The sequence below is a fragment of the Lemur catta genome, chromosome 8 (genome assembly GCF_020740605.2).
Source record: "Lemur catta isolate mLemCat1 chromosome 8, mLemCat1.pri, whole genome shotgun sequence".
Taxonomy (NCBI): Eukaryota; Metazoa; Chordata; class Mammalia; order Primates; family Lemuridae; genus Lemur; species Lemur catta.
This window is the reverse complement of record NC_059135.1, coordinates 21,871,517-21,898,512: the sequence shown is the minus strand read 5'-3', so window position 1 is coordinate 21,898,512 and position 26,996 is coordinate 21,871,517.

Genomic DNA, 26,996 nt, shown 5'->3' with positions numbered 1-26,996 from the left:
GGCAAACAATGATGAGAAATATAGTGTATAGAGATGGAACTTGATCAAAGAAAATCAGTACCATCTAAGCAGAGCCTCAAGAAGTGGAGAAAACTCTGATTCAGGAATGAGAGGTGGAAAATAAAAAATTCATCTTGGGAGTAGGTGAGAGATAGGTGAATTCTGAAATTTAAGAGGTAATTGAGCTAATACTTATTTTCTCAAAATGCATTTTGTACTCAACATTGTTAAGTAAGACAAACTTGAGTACTACCCACATTTTCTACTTTGTTTTAGCCTATTTTATCAGATATAGAATTATAGCAATTCAGAATTGATAGAAATTTAGATTTCTAAGTGTTCCATGAAGTATGGTTAATGATTAGGTAATTATTTTTCAGCTAAAATAACTGAATTTTTTTAGAAACAAAAAGTAGACAGTCAAAACCCAAGCAAGCCTAAGCTAGCAGTATGTTTCACTACAATAAAAGCTGCTGACTGGGGAGACCGGTGGAGCTTGGCAAATATTTTTTCCTAGAATAAAGTATAAGAATTAACAAAGTAGAAAATGGTCCAGAAGTAGCCAGGTAGACATAGCTCAGTGGAACAAGGTGCAGGGTCCAAAAAGCTGAGCCAATTCCAGTAAGAGTTATTGGCACAATGGGACTCAGGCTAGAAAGCAGAGAACAGTAATCCTCTAAGCCCCCCAATTCATAAATCAAGGGGCCATCTTGGTCATGTTCAATAGGATATCTAGTAAGAACAGACAGTATGGCTTGGGAGAAATTAAACCAAGGAAGGAGGGTTTCCCAGCAGGGCCAGGAAGCTCCCTTGCCCCTCAAAATATACCACTCTGGAAATTCTACCAATATTAAGACATTCTTTCTGTTACTCATTTCTATATTCTTTCTCTATTAAAATGTAAATCTCATTGAGAAAGGAAAACATTAAATCAATAATTCCTTCATATGAACTTATTTTTCAGATATTTTTCAATATATTAATAAAAAGGAGGGACTAATGACATATAAAAATAACAGGGAGTTGCTGAAAATAAGAAAAATAAGGAATTGGAGATCACTTCAAGCAAACACAATTTTCTTATTCAAAACAAGTTTTCAAAGCTATCAAACTAAGCACATAATCTGACAACTGCCTGAGAACACCTTAAACTCTTGGCCAACATTTTATTTCCTGAAGGCTAGACTCAGTTTTACTCACAAAAGCTCTAGTATAGGTGCATTAAGTACTGATTCTACACTACTAATGCTGTCACTATAGGGCAGAGTGAGAACGTGTGATGATGAAATGGTCCCTGGTATCGTAGAGTTTGCAACTGAAGAAATCTGTTTAATTTATCCATGTCTCCTGTAAAGAAAACAGTCACCAGTAGTGGCTACTTTTAACCTAAAACAGAATAGCCGTATAGAAACCTTCTAAAATTTATGCTGTTATCTTCTATATTTTTCATTCCAACTTCAGTTTTAGGAAACAATGTAAGCTTAAGGCAAAATGTAACAGGCTACAAAGCAAAAAATTCAAAGTAGAAAATGGCTCCATGGCACTAAGTTTTTAAAAACACTGTACAAATCATTTGGAATGGGGGTGCTGCTTCTGCGCCTTTCGTGTACAATGGAACCCTATGCCAGGCAACAAAGAACTAAGTGATCAGCTAAATAAACAGGCACTTCCCTTGTAGTCTCTCTTGAAGGGAAAGTGGTTGTTATTAAGTATGCACTGTATTGAATAGGGCAATTCAATTGGAGAGAGTTTTATGGTAAAGAAATTTAAAAAAAAAACACAAGTTTCTTGACTTTAGAAATAGAACATATTTTCAAGACTGTCTTGATAACAGGTTGTATGTGGGCTGTCAGCTTGCTTTGTCCTATTAAAGCAATCGTGATTCAACATTCTTGGAAGAAAAACTAGGATGTAAAAATCCTCAATAAATATTTTCAAAACATGAGAAACACATTTGTTACACAGGAACAAATTCTGCTGTCTTTTTGTGAAAGAGCTAGGGGAAGGAGACTATGCTTAAAATTATGGGTCTGGATGTTCCTTTTTTGTTCTCATCCAAACAGCACAGCAAAAGGCCTTGATGTATAATTTGTTTCCCTGCACTCTCCAGTTACTACAGAGGATCTACAATGGATACAGTGTTGATATCAGATTTATTTTCAAGATTTAAGAGATGATGTCAGAACAAGTGGCAGAGCCACATGGAGCAACAAGTGTGTTGTGTAGTCAGCTTGTCCTGGTAGCACCTATTGTCACTTTGTTTACAAAACAATGGGTTGTCTATTTCAGGAATAAGAGTATGTGTTTCTGTGTATGTATGTCTGTGTGTTATTTTGTTAGTGTAGGAAATATTTCCAACATAATAGGAGAGTTTCTTAGCTAAGGATGAATATATATTATATGTAAATATTAATATATATGGGAATATACTACAGTATTATTTAGGACTCTTTTAAACTGCTACATTATCATTCATTAATAAAACTGATAAATAACAGAAGGATGGGCCCTTATATTATGGTAGATATCTCAAAAGTTTAGTGTTAGAAACTGATATTCCTTAAAAGTATCTTTTCGGGGGTAATTTTTGTTATTAAGAGGAAAGGTAAAAGGGATGCTGATTTAATGGCAGTAATGTGGTATTTGCCACTGAGGAAGCTGTCATCAGCCAAGGGATATTACATAATATTCCAAAAGTGGCACATCCTAATCAAAGGGATCTTGGATTTAAGATAGTGTCCTGATGCAACTGAAAACCATACTGTCAAGGAATTTGCTTATATCTGAACATGGCATTCAATATTAAACATCAAGGAAGTATACTATTGGGTTTATGTCACACCCATACACAGAATGGATGGATAGGTAGATAGATAGATTGACAGATTGGTAGATGGACAGTATCTTAGCCCATTTAGGCTGCCATAATAAAATACCACAAACTGGGTAGCTTATAAACAACAGAAATTTATTTCTTACAGTTCTGGATGCCGAGAAGTCCAAGATTAAGGTGCCAGTAAATTCAGTGTCTGGTGAAGACCCACTTCCTAATTCATGATGAAAGGGGCAAGGAAGCTCTCTGGAGCCTCTTCTGTAAAGGCACTAATTTCATTCATGAAGGCCTCATGACCTAATCACTTTGCAAAGGCCTCACCTCCTAATACCATCACTTGGTAATTAGGTTTCCACATATGAATTTTAGGGTAATGCAAACATTCAGACCATAGTAGATAGATAGATAGATAGATAGATAGAGAGAGAGAGAGAGAGAGAGAGAGAGAGAGAGAGAGAGAGATAGATAGATAGATAGATAGATAGATAGATAGATAGATAGATGTTAGATAGATAATCTCTGTGGGCAAAGATTGTAATCATTTATCTTGGGTAGCTGCTATGCTAGGTGCTTTATTAAACTGCCCTGTAAGACAGGCATGATAGGGTTAACACCAAAAATTATAGGGCAGAGAAACTTCTCATCTGAAACATAAATTGGGCACTTTACAATCACCTTATGGATTATCATCCCTTTAGATATGAAGTAACCCAAAATAGGTATGTTTTAGTGACTTTTCAGAGGTGGCAGCTAGTAAGGGGTGACTTGAACCCAAGTCTTTAGATAGCAAGATCAATGTTCTTTCAACAGAGGCTTGTTCTTCAGTATTCAACTTCATGGCTCTTTACCCTGTTTTTATATTCTTAGACTCTTAGATGGGTCCCTCGGTAACAAAGCCAGAGCAACTGTCCTAATGTAGGGAAGAGAGAGGAATCAATTTTGCCTTCCAAATTCAATTATAAAAGATGTAAGGACCCTTATCTACAGATATACAGCACAATCAATAAGCAGAGGTGAGGTTATTTATGTAGCTTTCTAAACACATCCTATAAGAGGAAGTTAGTTGCCCAGATATAGATATAATTTGTACTATATTTATAGCCAGTATAGCTATACCTACACAATAGGTCTATGTGGATAGAAAATATGGTCACAGTATGGTTTGTCCTGGTCCATATCCCAGTTAGAATGGACTTAACACTCAGTTGTTTTAGACTTTGCAGAGTCTTCAAAGCCCAAGCAATTGTTTTTGGATGTTAAAACATCACCTATATCAACAGAATCTCTGTACTTGTTTTTAAAATCAATTATCACATGGACTTAATGAAAACATACCACCATAATTTTATGACCCTGGTACTTATGATTAATTGTTACTACTCACGATCATTTATCTTGGGCAGTTGCTATGCCAGGTGCTTTATTAAACTGCTCCATAGGACAGGCATGATAGGGTTAACATCTGGAGCATTGCACAATCATGCACCACTATCATTGCCAATGGATTACTATTTATGACATGGAAATTCTGTGTAATGCCTGATTAACTCAGTTGGCTAATGTAAAGTTTTCAAAAAACCAAGACTATGATTCTGCCAAACACAAATTATTGAAGGCTTACGTGCAATAAGTACCACCACCATCAAGATCAGGCCACTTATTTTCTCATTAAAAAAAACACCTTTCCTCATGGCCAGACATCTTCCAAATGAAAGAGGCCAATCTTAAGAAGAAAGATGCAAGAACTGGTTCAATAAATACTGTCTCTATCCTGATGTGAAACCAGGGGTGAAGGAGAAGATTTGGGGAAGGACTTCCTTTTAGGTATCAACTACATCAAAATTACTTACTTTCAGAACATGCAAATATGTTCATTGCTTGATTTCTTGGTTGAAAACATAGTAAGCTAAATTCATAATGTTGGGAGTGTTTCTGTATATAAACAGCTTAAGACTGAAATGACTTTGCATAACTGAACACTTTATATAACAGCTCTTCTCAGTTGCCCATCTGAAAGGAAAATGGCCATATGAACTTTCTTGTGGTTCCAGGTGTTCCTGTCTTCCTAAATAGTAGAAACAGATGTAGCCTATGGCCCTTTTGGCTATTAAGAGCTGGTCTGTAATGAGTCTGGAGAGGTAGGACATAGAGGAAGGTTGCACACTCAGTAATCACACACCCAGAAAAGGGTGCCTGACCTTAAGCTTTGCATAATGTAAATTATAAAGTCTGTCTTGATTTTGGCTATTTCACAACTATAAGCCATCTAAAAATGCCCAAAGAGAACAATTTCTTTAATGTCTTCAAATAGAAACTCAATTAAGTAAAAAAAAAATTAAGTTATTCAAATTGTTGAAACATTTTCAATTATCTTACTTTATGCTTTTGTACCTTACTTTACAAATCAAAGGGGTTTATTACCATTTAAAGCTATAGTATCTTTAGTTCATTACTATTAAGAGAAGATTTTATGTCTTGCCTGAAGTTATACTGAGCTGGAACAAAGGTCTCACTCAGTCTACTAAAAATGATCCTACCAAATTGTTTTTCAAACCTCTGCTCCAAAGCTACCCCAACCGACATCATATCCTCAAATCAACCAAACAACCCACTGAATATCCTACACACAATACAAAACCATCTCAACTCACATTATATGGCCCCAAACCAACCAACCAATCCACTCAATATCCACACGCACAAAACAAAGCTACAACAATACATATCCAATGTCCCCAAACTAACCAATAAACCAACTCAGTAACCCCTTTTCCACTCCCTAAAGCAACTAAAATACTATTGGGAATGAAAAAAACAAAGAACCAGATGATTTCCCAAGAGTAAAAGTGAATCGAGATGTGAGAATGACCAGTAGCTCAACTATTTTAAATTTAACATTGGATAGGCAACAGAAAAAATTGATTACAAAATCAAAATGTATGCTTTTAGAATCTGTTATCATCTTCATTTAGTTTGATTCTATCACACATAGTCATTAATATAAAATTTATTTTAATTTCATATTAATAACCTGGTAAGAGACTTGATATTTTCATTACGTCTGATTTATTATTGATCCACATAAGGCACTGGGAAACTTTAATATTTCCTGTAAATAAGTTTCCAGAATCTATAAAATCCAAATAGGCTCAACATGAATAAATTAACATTTATAATTTTTGCTTCCTGCTTGAGTAAAAGAGATACATTATAAAATGTAGATATTATAAAGGAAAAACATATAAGAAACATTTTTAGTCCTTATTTAATAAGTTTTATTTCTAATGTATCTCCCATTGTCATTGTCAGCAAATGTCTGAAGTAGACCCCCCAAAAATTAGCAGTACTAGGGACTTGAATCTACACTCTTTCCCATTTAACCACCATACAAAAATCCTGTAGCTCCTCATCCAAACCAACTATGTAAATCTTGAAAAATCCAAAATCTAACAAATTTGTTATTCAAAGCAAAAGCTATACTCACTATACTTAGCGGGTAATTTATTAGTGGTTACCCCAGCTAAAATGTGAAAAACAAGTGAAATTAATAAATGAAATTTATTTTCAATCTGCTGCACATTTTCAAAAACATGCACACCATTGCATGTGTTCTCACATTACACAAGGTCAACGCTGCTACAAGCTTGTACTATATCTTCTTAAATAACAACATTTATGAGAAAAACCCCTGGGAATGCCCACTGAAATATTTCCCCTTTGCCAGACAAAAGCCAAGATATCTTTTTAAAAACTCAACAATGAGTGTTTACTTTGCTAGCCATCAACATGTTATATGTTATTCTTTTGACTTTTCCCCTTTCTTCCTTTTTTATTAAAAAACAGACAAACAAAAAAACTTACCTGTGTCATTGTACAACCACACATTTAAACATTGGTGTACTCCCATGATGCTTCTAAAAAGAACATAGTGGAATAATAATAGAATCACCAGCAGCCATAACAAGACCCTGGTCATTTTCTTTTTTCTTTGAAACTATTCCCTTGGATGTTGAATCCCTCTATAATTTCTGATAGTTTTAGGGGTGGGAATGGTGGCATATCAAGGAGAAATTAAATTTCATCATTTTGGCTTTAACACGTACACTATAAACATGACAGCTTGGTGCACTGTAGCTGACAGTTCCCATTAACTGGAAGCTAATGTTGCAGAGTCAGTCCAAACAGGGAGTCACGGCCTCTGGCTACAGGAAGGTCCCCTTCATACTAGGATTCTCACACCCCTCTGGGGGAAAAAAAAGCTATAAATATTTTCCGCTAGTTTCCTCCTCAAAGCTACATAATGAATATTTACACACTGCGATCCTTTTCCTATTCTTGGAAAAATACTTCCAGTGACACATTTCACTGGTCTGAGCAGGTAATTCAAGCTGGCCCTCTTTACCGTCACAGTAAGGATTAAGTATATTGCTTCAGCTTCAGTTCTTGAGTCACTGCTAAAACAATGGGTAAAAGGGCAGGTAACTTGTTTTGAACATCTTTGTCCTTTTTTTTAAATAATTTATGGTAAAATAAGTAAGTACCAGGAAAAATCAGCCAAAACATGAAAAAAAAAAAAAAAAAAAACCCAAAATGTTAGGAAGTGGATGTGGCCCAAAGAATATTTTGAGTGAGACTTCAAACATAAAATAAATGCTAAATTGACTTGCTGGAAATTTTAGGTCCAGGAGACTACTGAAAGAAACACAAATCCATTTTTTGCACATGGTTATGTTTAATTAACAAAGTTTTTTGTGTAGTTGTGGTTGGCCACAAGTGCTATGGGTGTGTGTGTGTAGAGGGAGAAGGCAGATGGTACAAAGAACTTGACACTGCTTACAAAGTGCTCACATTATAGTTGAGGAAACTTGCAAGTCAAATTTCCCAGAAGAGGTCATCAAACATAGAGATTAAGGACAGGGACACAAGAGCCAGACTGCCTAGGGCCAGTCTGTGCACTGCCACTTACCAAGTACACAACCTTGACGGAGTTAACCTCTCTGTACCTCAGTTTCCTCCTCTGTAAAATGAGAATAATAGTGCCCAGTTGTGTTTGAGAACTAAATGAATTAATATTTTAAAAATGTTTAAAATAGCACCAATAGTGAAATAATAACATTTAATAATACTTTTGGGAAACATACAGGGATATAATGATAAAAGTATAGCCTCTGCCCTCATGGAGCTCATTGCCTATGCAGGAGGACACAGATTAGTAATTTTAAAAATTCCAAAAACGTAGGTAATTGCAATGTCTAGGTACAAAGTACAGATGTGTCCAACTAGAATTAGCTGAGAGGGATGTGGGTGTGTACAAAAAGGCTCGTAAAGCTTAGTAAGAGACTTGAAGGGTGAGTATGAGATCCCAGACAATGATAGATAATAGCCTGAACATTTAAAGCGGAGGGACCAGCATGCGCCACAGCATGTGTGCAATACCTGGCATATTGGAGTCTTGAAAGGGAGTCGTTATATGGGTGGGCTGTAATGTTCTCTGGCCAGCATAAGGATGACAAGGCAGACTGGCACCACGTTATGACTGGCCCTTGCGTGAAGAGTTTGGACTTGATAATGTAGGATGAGGGTGAACTTAAAAGTTTATAAACCAGGAGTGTTATGGTAATATTTACACTTTAAAAATATTATAGGAGTAGCAGAGTTGAGAATGGATTTCAGAGGTGTGAGAATAGAGATCTACAGATCTGTTGGTTATTTCAGTAGTCAAGGGTAATAGCATAATCAAGGGAAGGATTGAAAAGAAATTAAAGAGAATTTGCAGAACCAATTTGAAGTTTAGCCTGGGAGTAGAATTAAGGGAGGGAGAGAGTCCAGGTTGAATCTTCAGGTTCTGGCTTAGGGGACTGGACTGATGAAATATCTTTCTCTAAGATAGAGAATATAGGGAAAAGCAAGAGTTCTACAGAAATATGAATTTGACTTTCATCTGTGATTAATGCTGAGATTTTTGTTTGGAGTCAGGAAAAAAATCCTACTCTGGAATTTGTGTTCAAGACCCAATCCAGGCATCATCCTCTCTAGGAATCTTCCTTGAAATCCCAGATTGTTTTAAATGTTCACTTTCTGTGCAAGATTTCTAGCACCTTTAATTGTATCATTTGTAATATTATAATTTTATGTTCATATATTTATCTCTTTATTCACTTTCCTGGCTTATTTATTCATTTAACAAACATTATGAAAGATATAGGCCGTGCTACACACAGGCTAGATGCTGGGAAAGCCCCGCAAACGGTATCATTGTGATCCTTGCTCTTCTGGAACATTTACTCTGGCAGAAAAAAACAAATCCTCAATACATTCTTATTAAATTGAATGAGATAGATTTAGGGATCATAAGTACAGGTAGTGTTGAAATTTTGAACACAGATAAAATCTTTCTAGTAAGTTAAAGGTAAAAAGAAACTTAGTGAGGATGGGAAACTCCAATATTTAAAATGTGAATGAACTCAGGGAGGGGAGAGTGTAAATGACAGTGAAAAAGTGAGGTAGATCCAGTAGGAGAAACAACATAAAATGACATCTTTTTCTTTTTACCATCAAATATGATTTTCCAAACCTTATTACTCAGTAACCATATTTTCACCTATTATGATATTAATACTTTTGTTATTGGACTCTCTTTCAAAACATGCATTAATAATATCCTAGTCATTCATTCGTTGTTAGTATTAGTCTTATTACTGTTAATGCTTATGTATGATTCCACTTATGTGAGGTATGTAAATAGTGAAATCCATAAAAGCAGAGAAAAGAATGGTGGTTGTCAGGGGGTGCAGGGAGGGAGAAATGAGTTGCTAATCGACAGGCATGAAGTCTCAGTTATGCAAGATGAGAAAGTTCTAGAAATCTGCTATACAACACTGTGTCTACAGTTAACAATACTGTATTATACACTTAAAAATATGCTAAGAGGATAGAGTTTATGATAAGTGTTCATACCACTAAAACAAAAATAAATAAATAAGAAGATTTTTTTTAATCCAAGGAAGTAGGGCTTCAATGAATGAATAATTTAGTGTCAAATGCTGCAGAGAGGTCAGCGAAGATGAAGCCTTAAGGGCAGCAATTAGGTCTGGTGTGGTAGGCAGAATTTGGTCCCCATAAACTTCAACCCCTGGTGTTATTCCTGTGAATTTGTTAGGTTACATGGGAATATAATAAGGTTATTAATAAAAATGACTTTCCAATAGGGATGTTTTCCTGGATTATTTGAGTGGGCGTAATCTAATCATATTATCCCTGAGAAATAGAGATCTTTCTTCAATTGGTAGCAGAAAGAACAGAAGAAATTCCAAGCAAAGGATTACATGTACTGTACGTTTGTTGGCTTGAGATGAAAGGAGACACATGTCAAAAAAAGCAGGGACCTTGGTCCTACAACAAGGGACTGAACTCTTCCAATGACCTGAATGAACTTGGCAGTAGAATATTCTCCAGAACTTCCAGATAAGAGCCCAGCCCAGCTAATTCCTTGGTTCCTTGATTTCAGCAGAGGACCCCATTGAGCTGTGCTGTGCCTAGACTTCCAAACCACAAAACTGTGAGATAATAAATTTGTATTGTTTTAAGCCACTAAGATTGAGACAATTTTTTAGGACCACCAGAGAAAACTAATATACCCGGCAACAATGAGTCAACAGGGGAGTAATGCTGAGAATAACCTCAGTATTATAATGAGGCCCAGAAGCCAACTTGGATGAAGGGGGCATGGGAGATGTGGAAGTAGAAGAGCATTTCCCTTTTATAATTCCTTTTTGTACACTAACTTCCACTGTGCTCCATAAAATTTTTGTGAGATGATTTACTAGGCAATGTTTGAATTTTGCTCCTTCCCCCCCCAAAAAAAATATAACCTAACTCAGTTAGCTTAAAATGATTTGCATATTTGATAAATATTTCCCTACTCCCTCTCTAGATAATGAATAAAAGAACAAATCAAGTAGGACAGGCCCAAGCCCAGCCTTCAAAGGGTCAAGATATAGTTAAAAATCTATTGTATTTACTGTACACTTGCTAAATATCAAAAGCTTCCAAGAGATCTATTCAGAGTCTTTTCCCATACTCAATATATTTAAAAAAACAGATGATTGAAAGGACACTTGATGTGGCACCATGAAATGGATTTCTTTTTACTTGAATTCCCAGCCTTTCCTTTTTCAAAATTATATTTAAATAAATAAAAATTATAATGGCAATTTTTATGAAAAAAACATAAAATGTATAATGAATTTCAATTTATGTTTCAAACTAAAAGTTAACTCCCAAAATTGGAAGAATGACACTAATTCTGAAACATGTTTTCAAGTCTATTTACAGTATCTATGCATATATATATACACACACACATACATATAAAAGAATGTGTATGTGTATAAAAGAAGTTATATATGTATGTTTGTATATAATTCTTTGTTAAAAATATGATAATCATGTTCTAGAAAATGTTTCTGATCTGTATTCGGAGGATTTGATAAAATGCCAGTTTAATAGACATTTATTTAATTACTACTATGTGTGACGCTTGCTCTACTAGGCAATTGTGTTGATACAAAAATAAATAAAAAGCAATTCTTGCACTCCACAAATCTGTATTTTTACATAAAATGAAAACATTTTTTCTTAATATATGCCTTGGAATATCAGATGGAATTAATGTAACTAATCAAATTCATCCCACATTTGTGTTAAGATGGCCCCCAAAAGAGTAGAACTGGTATTTCTAGCTCTTTCACTTGCAGAAATGGGTCATGTATTTCTGTTTCACGTGTTTCACCAACTATTGCAAACCCTGCTGCTGTGAGTTCAACTGAATTCAACAAATGTGCTCTAGGCTAGGTATTGTATTCCGCCCTCAAGTTTAAAAGATTCTTAAGACAAGGGCTTGTCCTCAAGGAGTTGAGTCTCAAATACAAACTTCACTACAGGCCAGTCTTGTAAAACAAGGCATATTTAGGCATTTGTGTGAAATCTTTACATGTCTTTCTTTTTGTGTTTTCTGTTTTTCTCACAATTTTATTCTAACTGATAATTATATCCACATGTTATATAACTTGAAAGATTGGAAGATTTTTGTCATCATTATATCAATTTAGTACATAAAGTGTTCTTTAAAATGTAATTTTTTATAAACTATGAATTCATACTTGTTTATGTTTAAATATGTGCCTACTTGAATAACTTAGAAATACACAGGATTATTGGTATGATGTATTCAAAACTGTGGTATTATAATATTATTATAAAAATACTTAAGGTCTGAAACCTGGTACATAATTTGTACCTATTCAATATATTTTATGAAGTATTTTTTCCCACATGTGTGTTATTATGTAATTTAATCCAATCTAAAGCAATTTATAAAAAATTTCCCAAAACCAATGTGCTAAATTGACACATAGAAGCCATAAGATATTTTCATCTACACATATATAGCTCTAGACAAATCACGTTTTATTTGTTATTGTAGCCTAATATTATGTTTTGCATGCATGCAACTTATTTATGACTATAAAGAAGAATGCCAAATTCAAAATCTGGCAGTCTTAAAAAATAGTTGAGGTTATTGCCTTGTGCCATATAGTTGATAAACTTGATAATTTAAATATTACCATGTGAATCTTTAAAATAAAATGCTACAATTCCTTCCTTTTAAAATTATGTACAAAAATTCCAATAAACAACTTAAAATAAAATAGAAGAAAAAAAAGCTGTTTGGATACTCTGACCTGGTGGATTGTTGAAAATGTCTTTGTGGTGAATCTACTTTGGTTTGGTAATAATCTCTTCCCCCACCCCCCTTCTCTCTGTTTTAAAAGAATTATTGTAGAGAGGCTATAGAATGTACAATGTCTTCAGTTTTCAACTTACATATATATTTTTGTCCTTGAAGGAAAATGGCAAAAATGATACAACATATAAGATAAACACATTGTGTTTTATTAAACCAAACATAATTTTGAGGGAAATGTCTGCCTGTACTCTTGTCTTTATATTCATTTGACTGACTCCTTCTTTGTGTTCCTCTTCATTAAAAATATCTAATACAAAATAAAAGATTAATTTTGTAATATTAGTAAGAATGCTGCCACTATTTGTAAAATATGTAAATTTCAAAGCTTTTTTTTCCTACTTCATCTGTGACATTAAATACATTAGTGTCCCAACACACAGAACACTATAGTCAACACTGAGCTTATTAATGGTCAGCTTGTATTTTTTTAGAGCGTACATATACAAGTCAGAAATAGTCCATTTTAACTAGAAGTCCATCAAAATCACAAATCTGGTCTCATCCTCCTACTAAGAATAAAAATAAAACCTAGCCAACTCATTTGCATCATAATCTAATTTCAAAATTACTTTATCAGTGCAATAACACATTCAATAGAGCTTTTGTCTTATTGATGAAAAGGGAATCCACTTGGTTAGGGAGTACATAACATTTTTTAATTAAATTTGTGTTATTATTGTCTTTACACTCAAAGGGCCAGGTGATGGCAATGTTCCATGGAGGAAAATAATATTGCTATAATAACAGCAATAGCCATGAAAATTTAATAACATTTCACTGAGACATGATGACATAATAATGAATATGTAATCATTATTTAGGCACCTTATAGAGAAGAGTTAATCAATATGAATATTTACTAAACAAAAGATATTGTCCTATAAATTGGAAACACAGAAATGGGATAAATCTATTTCATTCCAGTAACTTAGTTGAAGAGACAGATTTTATGCATACAAAGATAAATAATAACAAGGCGGCCAATGACAAGATGTTTTTGAGTCAGGTTATCGGGTAACTATTTCAAAAGGCCTTTGAAAAGAAGGGAAATGGGACAGAGATTGTAGGCAGGAAAGGATGCAGCTTTGGAAATGTATCTGATGAGATGATGACAAGTAGACCAGAGAAATGGTGTAAACAATTCAAATAGGAGGCCAATGGAACTTAGCCTGGAAAATCGATGTGAGCCAGATTGTGGAAGGTGTTGAGTGTCCAACCAAGGAGGGAGGAGCATGTTGTCTAGGAATTTGGATATGAATACATGATAATTTCAGTTGGAGACCAAGGTCATTTTTCAAGGAAGAATTTACAGAATTTAGTGACTGAAGGAGAGGATAACCAATAAAAAGAGTTAAGAATGACATTAAAGTTTTAAGTGTGAGTGACTTGGGAAAATGAAGTCATCATTTCTCTGTAAAAACAATTTAAGGAATATTTCCCCCAAGGTGTAGCTAGCAGAATTTTCCCAGAGAAAACTCATTGAAAATTCAGTGTAAAAATTACTCTAGTCACACCTGAAATTGTGTGAAAATCACAATTGTTAATTTATAAATGTTGATAAGGACAGGCATCAGGAGCATAGTGACAGAGTACATGAAATACATTTCTGAACATGCATTTACTTAGCCCTCTTGTAGCTAAATTTAGAATTTCTACATGTAATGCCAAACGCATGTACTTATATTGCATTTTTGAAAATCCCTAAAAAGTATAAATTCATAAGAATTCTATGCATTTCTGAGAGTTTACTTAATCACATCATTTTAACTACTTTTAAGCACTTACTCTAAGATTTGAAAGTTTTATAAAGAATAAGATGGCTGAACTATAATTAAAAATTCTGAATAACCTACAAGAAATGCTTACTAAACATTAAAGGAGAAATAAAATAACTCTAGGGCAACAATCAAGAAAAACAGAGACTATTAAAGAAAGGAAAGAACAAATTGAGATTTGAAGAGTGAAATGCCCTAAGATCAATCAAATAGCAATACCAGATGTGAACAATCAGCAAGCTCAAACAAAGGTGAAAGAGCGGAGCTCAGGATATCAGTGTTAAGCCCATGAGCACTGCAAGATAAGGTATTAGGGACAAGAGTTAAGCACATTGAATAAAGGCAATCAGATTTAATTAATAACTATTGATAAGATACTCTAGAAGAACTTATGTTACATTAGTTACATAACTAAGTGTAACCGGTTCAACTTTAGCATGCCATCCAAGCTTGAACGAAGAAATAAAAAAAAAAAAAAAAAGATCTTTCTTTGGGTATAATTTAAAAGATTATACAAGAAAAAATACCATACTAAACATAAGAGTTTCACTTAAATAGGGTCAAAGAATTTTATATTTCTCTTTTTTGTTATGAGCAAGTCTACTATAATTAAAAATTTCTTGTATTGGACTTTCTCAAGGACCAAGTTTACCATGGATTTATGTACAACAGACATGACATGTTCTCTACATACTGCTTGAATACAAAAGTAAATGCCCTGCACTGTTCTAAAGCCCCCAAACATGAATAACAAACCTATATTATATCATGAAATAACTTAGGCACTTGTTGGTTGATATGAGTAAAATATATGCAAAATGACTAGATACCATCCATCTGGAGATAACGTAAATGACTGCAGTTAAGACAGATTTAAAAGCAGACAAATCTGGCTTTTTGATGAGTTTTATTTTACTCAGTACTTCTACTCCTGATCACAAAGTGTCTTCTGGTGTGAAGATATCCAGAAGTAGTGAAGATGGTTATAATCTTAAAAACAAAAAATGAATGAGAAATATTTGCTGTAGCATTAGTATAGAGTGCATTTTCCTGAAGGGGCCAACAACTTGCTAAGCCCTTGTAGGGATCATATGGAAATAAACTTTGTCCTCATTTCTTTTTTTCTGACATATTCTAATTTGAAAGGCTATTATAAGTGAGCTTCATAATTTTATTTCAATTCCCATCCTCATGGCAGCTAATTTTTCTTATGCCAACTGCTCTTGGGTTCTTGTTTTAAGTCTCTACAACTAAAAGCTATCTTCTACTTTATTTTTTTCCTTAAACTTCATCCTTCTAGACTGCCAGGAATTGAAAATCCAATTTCAGTCATCCTCTTTTTTTCATTTTTTTAGCTTTGCAAATATAATGGACAAATTCATCTTTTATATACTTCATTTTACTACAAATTCATTTAGCCTTTTACTAGTTGGAACATGTTTTAAATTCAGAGAAGAGAATGCTAGATGCCCCTTTGGAGCCCCAGAAAATTGAAAATATTTTTAGAAGTGTATACATGTGTGTAATAGCAAGAGGCAGACATCCCCCTAGTTCATAGTACTTCTCACTATAGACATTTATGGAAGTAGAAAATTTGCCATGAGAATCCCACACATTCCAGAGCATGTCAGTGTTACACAGTTAAACACATTTTATTGATCAAATCAACTGAAGGTAATTTTAAATTATATGTTTGGATCTTTCTTGGCTATAATCATAAGGTCAATGTGAAAAGAAAAACAGAGCCAAGACATGGTGGAAGGGCAGCAATAAACTTTCTATGTTTTATCACCAGCATATGGTACTTATTTCTAGTATTGTGATCATTTAAGCACTTATATGCCATTCCTATTTTCAATTTATTTTAAGCAGCATTATGCATAAAGATCTATGCAAGTATTTTTACTGAAAGTTTCCCATATGGAAGTACTACAGAATTGAACCTACAATAACTATTGCCTTCTTCAAGGTCAGTTCTAACAACCATCACAAAAAAAGAAAATTTATATTTTATCTAAGAGAAGAAACTAAGGAGGTATTAGCCTCATTGATTAGTGTGGATGCTGGCATTTCTAATATATACAATGAAGAAGCTATTGCTTAAAGTAAAATTTTGTTTTTAGGTATGTTATTTACCAAATAATTTCGATGACCTAAAAATTGTATTCTAAATTTTCATGATAAAAAATTAAAATCAACTCTAAAAATAATTGTACATATATTTCTTTTGCAAATACTCAAGTACTATTAAGATATAAAAATAATATAGGTAAAGGAAGAGTAACACAAACAAACTATATACCAAATACTGTGAGAAGACTTGAATAAGAAATACAGGAAGGGTGTATTTTCACTTTTTTACCCCATGAAATATTTTTAGAACTTCATATGTTAAGCTGACCAGCTAAAACACAAATACATGTAGCAGCACATGTCAGGAAAATAAAATAAAAGTGCTTATAGAATTTACCAAATTATGTTTTTGCTTGGATGCATGCATAATTATTAAGACTAATTAAAGCCACTGTAAGAACAGCCAAGTATTATATTTATTAATTGTTCATGGAGCAGATTTGTAGTTGTTTTTTGTTTTTACTTTATAAAAATCAGCCTAGGTTTTCTACAGTATTATTTTTCATTAATGAAAATAAAATCAGTCCGTGTAATAAAATTAGTTCTTAACTATTACTGCTTTTGATATAAGAATGATAAATTACATTAACAATTAGTAAGCCCTTTATACAAATTCATTTTATGTGGTAGACAACATAGTAAATGCAATATCTACATATCTTTCTGAGGAAAAAAAATAAGTCTCAAAACATTTTTTAGAAACATAGATTTAAAAAAAAATACAGATTTTAAATTAAATTTATAGTGTGGCATACAGTTAAGAGGAACTCCTTCATCAGGTATTGTTAATTTGTATTTCTATGTAGCCTTTCTATTAAGAGTGATTAAAAACAAACAGTTAATAAATCTTTTTGTAAAGCTGGCCTTAGAAATGATATACAATCCCATTTTCTTTTATCTTAAAAGTCTCTATTGTTTGTCTTTTCATTTCCAAACTTGAGAAAGCTAGTTCTTCTTCCCCTGCCCCCAACATCTAATTTGGAAGCTCTGGGCTTGCCAAAGCTAACTCCTTTCCAAGAAAGGGCAGCACTGTCCCCTAGTGGACATACAATATATCAAAATAACTTGCACAAAAAAGAGAAATACTGGAAAGTTTTAAGTAAAATGATTCAGTAGCAGTTGTTTTAATATATTTGTGTGTCTGCTTTTAGAATTGTGCTTGGATGCCATCCACTTTTCGAATAGTAATGGTAGGCACATGATAAGGGTTGTCTGCCTTGATCTATTAAAGCAAATGAAATCAAAGGGCCAATGAAATTGTTTCAACTTCAGTTCGGATATAAAATACTATGCTACTGTTGCCATTTCAGTGAGCACCAAAAAAGTCACTCAGATTCCCCAGGCCCACTGCTTTATGATGATTATTTAAATGCAAGCTCAAATATCAAATCCCATACTTCCCACTAAATCATGTGTCCTTCTTATATGTTCTTCTAGCATCATTCCTTTTCCTTCATAGCATGTCACAGTTTTTAATTCTGCCATGCCACAATTTGCTTAATATCTGTATCACCCACTAAATGTGTGAGGGAAGAAACTACCTCTTATGTTCAACATTATATCCTTAGGACTTAGCACTGTACTTGGCATAAGAAAGGGACACTGAATATATCTGATGAATTAATAAATAAGCCAGGGAAATTATTTACTAAACATAGAGGTGGAATTGAGGTAAACTCTAATAGTTTCATGCTAATTCCCAATGAATAAGGTGCTCTTCTAGCCACCTGACTAACAATGAAGCACAAAAACAACACACTGTCAGCTCTCTCTTGATCTACCCTTCCAGGTTTGGACTCCTACAATCTGCATCTCCCTGAAGTTCTCAGTATCCTTTTTCTGCAACATGACTGTATCGCTTAGCTTTTGCTTTCTCTGCTTTCTTGAGCCTTGAAATCTTGCTGTGTTTGATAAGGCCCCTAGTTACGGGTGACTTGATTTCTTAAATCATATTCTGCTTATTTTAGAGGGGGTACACTCCCAATTCCTTGCTACTGTGAGTTTCTGGTATCCTTGATTATTTAAGATTCTGCAAGGGCTTCATGATGTTACTTCTTCTTGGAGTATGCATAAGATGATGCCAAAAGTTTAGTTGTCCCCTTCCATGAAATATATTCAGTCCATAATGACTGACTGAGTTATTGTCAATGATAGTAAATTAACAATATCTTGGGACATTTAGATAACCTTACCTTTCCATATGACTCCAAGCTGGCTTTGCTTTAAATTAAAGCACTGCAACACAATTTACTTTTGGTATTAATAATATAATTATAGAATCCACTTAAATGCAATTAAGAAGTAAGGGAGATTGTGCACATTTATAGCACAGAAATCCCCTTGATTCTTATATGACTTTCCCAGCCCATTAATGGTTTGACCTACCAAGTAACAATAACTCAACACAAAATAGACAATACAGCTGAATACAGAAAGCAGCAGTGATATAAAGTATTCTAGGCATGCCATTTCATACAAAATTCTTCTTGGTTCACTTGGGCCACATGCTGTGTGACTACTAGAAGCGTTTATTATGTGGTTTTCCTTGACTTTTGTACATTTTTCTTTGCCTTCATAACTCAGCAACTTCACTCATTCCTCATACCTACTTCCATCAAAGCATATATTTCCCTATCTTGATTTTTAAAGTCCCATATTTAATGTAGTGTGTATTTATTAAAAATTTGATGTCATTTAAGATGGGTTTTGGGGGGATTTTTATATTCTGGTCACTGAATTACATAGGTTTGGGGTTGCCTGTTTCAGTTATATCTTTTTTCTACATGCCATGTTATTTTTAGTGCATAACTTTACAGAACATGAAGGTTTTTTTTAGGAATTCACTATCCTATACAGTAGACCATGATAAGCAGAATAATGGCTCCCCAAAGACATCCACACCCTAACCCCCACAACCTGTGAATATGTTCTCTTATGTGTCAAAAGGGAACTAAGGCTACATATATAATTAATGTTGCTAATCAACTGACCTGGAGATGGGGAGATTATTCTGAATTATCTGAGCGAGTCCAATCCAATTACTGAATCCTTAAAAGCAGAAGAAAGGTCAGGAAGAGAACTCGATCTGCAATTGCTGGCTTGAAAGAGAGAAAAGAGGAGCATCATTCTAAACCACTATGCTTGTGGTAATTTGTTATAGTAGCAATAGAAAATTAACATTATACATACACATCTTTAACATGCTGCTCTTATGCTACTATTAACAAAACATCCAATGTTGCACAATTGCATCTGAAAAAATTTAAGTTACAATTGCGTTTATTAATTTAGCAGAAGGTGGATACTTTTAAATATTCTTTATAGGTTTATGTTGACTCAGAGGTTACCAATAACAATTAGATCTAGACTGTCATTAATTCAATGCCAACACTCTTTTAGAGTGACCAGGACTTTAAGTGAAATGATTGGACATATACATTCACAGCCATATGTTCGTTCACGCGTACACAAACACACACACACACACACACACACACACACACACACACACATTTGGAGATAAACCATGGCTCCCCTACTAAAAAGAAATGAATGTCAGGGCTTATGGCCTTAGTAGTGCTATCACCTCTACCCTGATATTTAAACAGGGGTTCCCACATCATTTCCCATCTAAACTCCCTGTATGGCATCATCTCTTGTGTCAAACTACACTCCATATCTCTCTCTCCTTATAAACTTCCCTGTCTTCTATTGCCTTTCCTCCTACTCTTGATGATAAATTAATTACACTTAATGATTTAATGGGAAATTATATATTTCCCTTAGATTAAATAATTTAATTTTAACTAGATCCTTCGGGGGATAGTCACTTATCCCTTGACTGTAATTGATATGACTTTAAGGAGACAGATATTGAGTAGGTGGGAATTTTCATCTTTCAAATCACATTTGCTCAACCTTAATTGTAAGCCTGGGTCCCATGCTTCTAACAAACTCACTGTTTAACCCCAGCTAATTAGCATTATTTTTTTCTGTCTTTAAAACCGGATTATTAATGCGATGACTGATGAAGTTGTTTCTATAAGAAGATACAAATAGCACAGTTTTTCTTGGATGATAAAAGGCTTAAAGACATATTTCTCTATAATCTCCTTAATCGTAGCTGTTTTACCTGTAAAATAAAAGACTTAGAGGGTAGATATTGTATGTTTTTGATGGGCTATATGATAGATATGTACGTTTTTGATGAAAGAGAATTAGACGTTTTGTTTATCAGGAAGAGGCAGAGACAGGATCCAAGAAAGGGAGGCAACTCTATGTTCAATATAATAAAATTTCTAAATACATTGATGATAAAAATGGCATTGATTTATTTAGGAGATACAATGTTCCTATAGTTTGAGGTGTTTAATTAGATATCAGATGCCAATTGCACAGGAATAACTTTTGCAGAACTTATTCCTGTTTTCAATGGACTTCATGGGTAGAGTCCACAGAGCACTATTAAAGGGCTCAAACAACTTCATCCAAACTTGGTTTCTTTCTACTTCCTGGCAGTGCTTTCCAAGGTGTTGGCTTTATTCAGGTAAACTCTCCTAAACTTAGGTTGTTAAGACAGACACCAATCATATAAGGCTAACGTCGAATCTTTGCAGCTACTCCAGTTGAGATAGAGCTTCATTTTCTCAAGAATTTCAGTTCTGAAATTGAATTTGCTTGGCTTGGTATATGTCATGTGGCCTGAATCAATCATTATTACCAGGAGAAACATTTTGTTTAACTATTCCTAGGTTACATCTCTGGCACCACCCCCAAATAATCATGCTAAACAATTTGGTATTTATCACTAGAGAGTTGTTAATACACCTATAAATACTGCTACAAATTTTAGAAGCCACCATATTCCCTTTAGGCTAATACTCCATAAAGGCAGCATAGTATAGAGATTAAGAGTACAGATTCTGGTACCCAGTTATGAAGGTTCAGATCCCATCTTTACTACCTACCACCTGGCTGAGGATGATAATGGTTGCCACTTAAAAGGAATATCATGAAGATCAAGAAAATATTTATAATAATGTATATCAATAAGTACTACATTCAAAATAATTTATTTGATCTTTCCAATTCTACTTCTGTGGTTTGCAAAGAAATAGAATGCAATCATTTGATCAGCAGCTAGCTCAATTTTGTCACCTTTATTGTCCATTTAACAGATGATTACTCAATATAGGATATGGTGTTTACATAACTGTATGCCTTTCTCTGGGGATTAATTGATAGAATTTGATATATGATATGATCTTATATGACATGACATGACATGATATGTCAGGAAAAGAGTTAAGATCTCTAGGAAGAAAGGTCTTTCTATTTCTTGTACTTTATTGCTTCTTCAAATACATCTGTTTTGCAGATTAGATTATTCACTGAATACATTATACTCAATGCTTTAAAGTGTGAAGTAAAATAATTGATCATATTCATCTTGCTATTTTTTTGGTAACTCTACTTTTATAAATAAGAATTCACTTATAAATAAGAGGTCACTAAAGAATGGAAAAGTCAACAAATGCAATTTCACAGCAAGAAAATATGTTTTTAAAATTAGATGTCATTGTTAAAGGAAGAAAGTATCATGTTAGCCTACTTAAAAAATTAGCTGAGAAAATCTGAAAAGAAAAGAAAGAAATTATATTTTATATGAAGCTTTATCTATTCTTGTGCACATAAAACCGAGTTAGGAGTTACCAGTAGATTTTTTTTTAGCAATTATCTTGAATCTCATCAGTCTAATTGCGTTGCAATCATAGGTCTAGTCTACATGGGTAATTTGGGCATAAAGGTTGGCACACAACTCTGTGAGAAGGGGTAAAACAGATGCTAGTATAGATTCATGAGATGAGCTCTAAAGTTAATTGGCTTCACACTGTTTTATCAATATATGTACACAGAATAATTATACAGAATCCTGGGAATTTGTTATTCATGAAAGCTGTTAATGTCTGCCAATCTTAAAACACAAGATGTCTTGCCCATTCACTTTTAAAAAATAAACTAAGAGAGTAGCCATTGTTTTTTATTTGTCTGTTTTATGGTTGTTTGATTTATACTGATTAGTCAGTCTCCACTTCTAATCTAGTTCTCTTGCTATTTGCATGACATGGGCAGTTCCTTCCTCCACTGAAGTCTTAAACCCCTTAAAGTCTTCCATGAAAGTTGGAATCAACTTCTTCCAAATCCTATATTGTTGATATTTTGAACTTCTTCCATGAATCGTGAGCGATCTTTATGGCATCTAGAATAGTGAATCCTTTCCAGAAGACTTTTAATTTATTTTGCCCAGATCCATCAGAGAAATCACCATGGCAGCTCTAGCCTCATAAAATGTATTTCTTAAATAATAGGACATGAAAATTGAAATTACTCCTTGATCCATGGGCTGTGAATGGATGTTGTGTTAGCAGACATGAAAACATCATTCTCCTTGTACATCTCCATCAGATGTCTTGGGTGACCAGGTACATTGTTAAAGAAAAGTAATATTTTGAAAGCAATCATTTCTCTGAGCAGTAGGTCTCAAAATTGGGCTTAAAATATTCAGTAAACTATGTTGGCAACAGATGTACTTCCACCCAGGCTTTTTTGTTTCATTTATAGAGCACAGGCAGAGTAGATTTAGCATAATTCTTAAAGGACATAGAATTTTCAAAATAATAAATGAGCATTGGCTTCAACTTAAAGATGCCAGATGCATTAGCCTCTAACAGGAGAGTCAGCCTGTCCTTTGAAGCCAGGCATTGACTTCTCCTCTCTAGCTATGAAAATACCTATATGGCATCTTCTCCCAATAGAAGGTTGTTTTGTCTACATTGAAAATTTGTTGTTTCCTGTAGCCACCTTCATCAATAATCTTAGCTAGATCTTCTGGATAATTTGCTACAGCTTCTACATCAGCCCTTGTTCCTTCACCTTGAACTTTTATGTTAACTTTTATGTTAAGGAGATGGCTTCTTTCCTTCAACCTCATGAGCCAACCTCTGCTAGCTTCCACATTTTCTTCTATAGCTTCCTCACCTCTCTTAAACTTCACAGAATTGAAGAGAGTTAGGACCTTGCTCTGGATTATGCTTTGGCTTACAAGAATGTTGTGGTTGGTTTGATCTCTATCCAGACCACTAAAACTTCCTGCATATAAGGAATAAGGCTATTACACTTTCTTATTTTTTGGGTGTTCACTGGAGTAGTACTTTTAATTTCCTTCAAGAACTTTTCTTTTGCATTTACAACGTGGCTACCTGTCTGGCACAAGAGGCCAAGCTTTTGGCCTCTCTTGGATTTTGACATGCCTTTCTCAACCAACTAAATCATCTCTAACTTTTGATTGAGACTGAGAGACATGCAATTCTTCCTTTCACTTGAACACTTAGAGGTCATTATAGGATTACTAATTGATGTAATTTCAATATGGTTGTGTCTCAGGGGATAGGCAGGCCTGAGGAGAGGGAGTGAGATGGGGGAAGAGCTGGTCTGCGGAATGGTCAGAACACACACATTTATTAACTTCACCATCTTACATGAGTGTGGTTTGTGGTGCACCAAGACAATTACAATAATAACATCAAAGATCATTGATTACAGATTACCATAACAGATATGATAATAATTAAAAAGTTTGAAATTTCATGAGAATTGCCAGAATGTGACACAGAGATACTAAGAGAGCACATGCTGTCAAAAAAATGGCATCAGTAGACTTGTGCAACAATGGCACCAGTCATTTGAGGGGTTGCCACAAACCTTCAATTTGTAAAAAGGGCAATGTCTTTGAAGCACAATAAAAAGAGGTATGCTTGTACTATGCGGTTGTCTCAAATATCCCTGCTGCATTTGTAGTTTGTCAAGAGTAGAGCAACTGCTCAGAAAAACAGAGCACAACTAAATAGTCCAGAATTCAGATGCATAAAACATTGCATTTCCTGCCTTGTGATCAACCGATTTAGTATGTGTATTTTGGTCTGTAATTTCTTCTTTTGAAAAATAAGCTGTTTTTTCTGAAATTATTTAACATCTTCCAACACACTGTAAAATAAGCTAAGTTTTGAAAGAGAGATGAAAAGAATTTATCTCAGCTGGCCACCAATATTCAGGAAATAAGGTCTTCAGGAAAAAAAAATTCAACTGACATTTTCATATTGTTGTTAGATGAAGGAAAAATGATTTTGGTTGGAGTGATACGTAGTTTAGAAAAGAATGACTACAGAATAATTCGTGTAACTTAGAAATCATTATTTATTGTATTATTTCTATCTAAGCTTTCTCTTTCCAACTGAGGTGCAAGACTGTAAGACAAACCCACCTTATGTACAGCTTTATTTATAAATTAATAACTGCTGGTGATGATGGCCTTGGTGATAATATTCATTCTGTCAATTTTTTGACATTAATTATAGATAACTTCTATTTGTATTTTTACACTTTCATAATGTCTGTAACAAATTTTGTCATCATTAAAAATAAAATCTTCCTCTTGTTTTTCTAAAGTGGATATATAGGCTCTATTCTCATTATATATGTATCACTTCTAATTTAGATTTCATTGTGATGAGAAAATATTGATTTTCTTCCAACTTTGCATTTCCAGACACAAAGTATGACCTCCTTTGTTTTTCCCCACCTCTGTTCTATATTTGAGGTTTATTGAGAAATCAGATGTAGCAGGAGTAATAGAGAAGAAAATAAATTAAGTATTCTAAATGTAGATTTTTTTAGATTTATGGGAAATGGAAAATGCTATTCTATATTTTATAAATTGAAATTTCATTTCTAGAAAAATTTGTTATATGAAGTCAATTTAATTCTATAAAGTAAATCACGTTGATAGCTAAAAAGCTATCCTGACACCTTTTTTGTAACTTGGAACCAAATATATCTTTCTGAATATTGAATCTTCAAATTGACAGAGGCAAGATTTTTTTTATAGTTTGTATATAAAATGTGTTTTACAGTAAATAGTGAAGTGACTCTTGTCTGGATCATTGTCACTGCAAATTATGCATGGAAACCAAAGAGAAGTCTTCAGTAATAATTACTATTTGATATATAAGAAACAATTTTCCAATAATATTCCATATGACATGTGCCAAGAAAGATTGTCCATCGGTAAATCATAACAATCCTTTGGCATAACAATCTGTTATGTGGATTAAACAACTGTGCCATTTCTCAATTTTGATATTAGTATTTGAATGAGCAAAGGCAATTGAAACAAGATTCTTGTTTAGAGAACAATTATTCAGTGAGACCAGTCATCTTCACTTATAACATGAAAGGACAAAGATGATCTCTAAAATCCTTTGTGGATCTTTAAAAACCTGTAATTCTTACCACTGGGTAACTGCTATATGCTCTTCACTCCTGGCTCTACCAGGAAACCTACTTTTATTGAGTCTTCATCCTGACTTCGGCTTATAAACATAAATCTAGTTGGAATGAGTAACACATATGAACCATTATTGAATAAAATGTCACACTGTTCAGTCTATAAATATCTCCATTCTCATGATATAGCGAGCCAAATTCTTAAATGGATTGCTGTTCATCAGGCATTCCTAAAGCTATATGTGCGTGGATTTGTAGAAATGTATCCTTGAACAGGAAAAAATAGATTTGGAAATGTGTGTCTATTATAATTGTGAGATGGCCCTTTAGCACATTTCCCCCCAGCAGCTATTTAACGCGGAGACTTTAGAAATATAGGAGAGATGAAAGAGTATTTTTCTAAAACTTGAACCATTAATATTTTGTGTTTCATTTTTAACCATAAGGGAACAAGAAGTGCCAGCAACAATGCTTCTAACAACTGGCCCTTTTGAAAAATGTAAACTAAAAATCCTACATATTGTATAATGTTAGGTTGAATATACTTTGTAATTTTCTTTAGGATTTCTCTCTTCCTTGTAGTTTACTTAGGAATAAATTAGGGAAGGAGGGAGATGGAGGAAGAAGGAAGGTGAGGAAGGAAGAAAGGAAGGAAGGTGAGGAAGGAAGGAAGGAAGGAAAGGAGGAAGAAAGGGAGGGAGGCAGGGAGGAAGGATCCACTGGTCAAAGGAGCAAATATGCAAAAGTCATTAATGAACTTAGTTTCAGAGACACACCTTGTAAGAGCAATGGCCGGGCGCGGTGGCTCACGCCTGTAATCCTAGCACTCTGGGAGGCCGAGGCGGGTGGATTGCTCGAGGTCAGGAGTTCGAGACCAGCCTCAGCAAGAGTGAGACCTCATCTCTACTAAAAATAGAAAGAAATTATCTGGCCAACTAAAATATATATATAGAAAAAATTAGCCGGGCATGGTGGCGCATGCCTGTAGTCCCAGCTACTGGGGAGGCTGAGGCAGGAGGATCACTTAAGCCCAGGAGTTTGAGGTTGCTGTGAGCTAGGCTGACGCCACGGCACTCATTCTAGCCGTGGCAACACAGCGAGACTC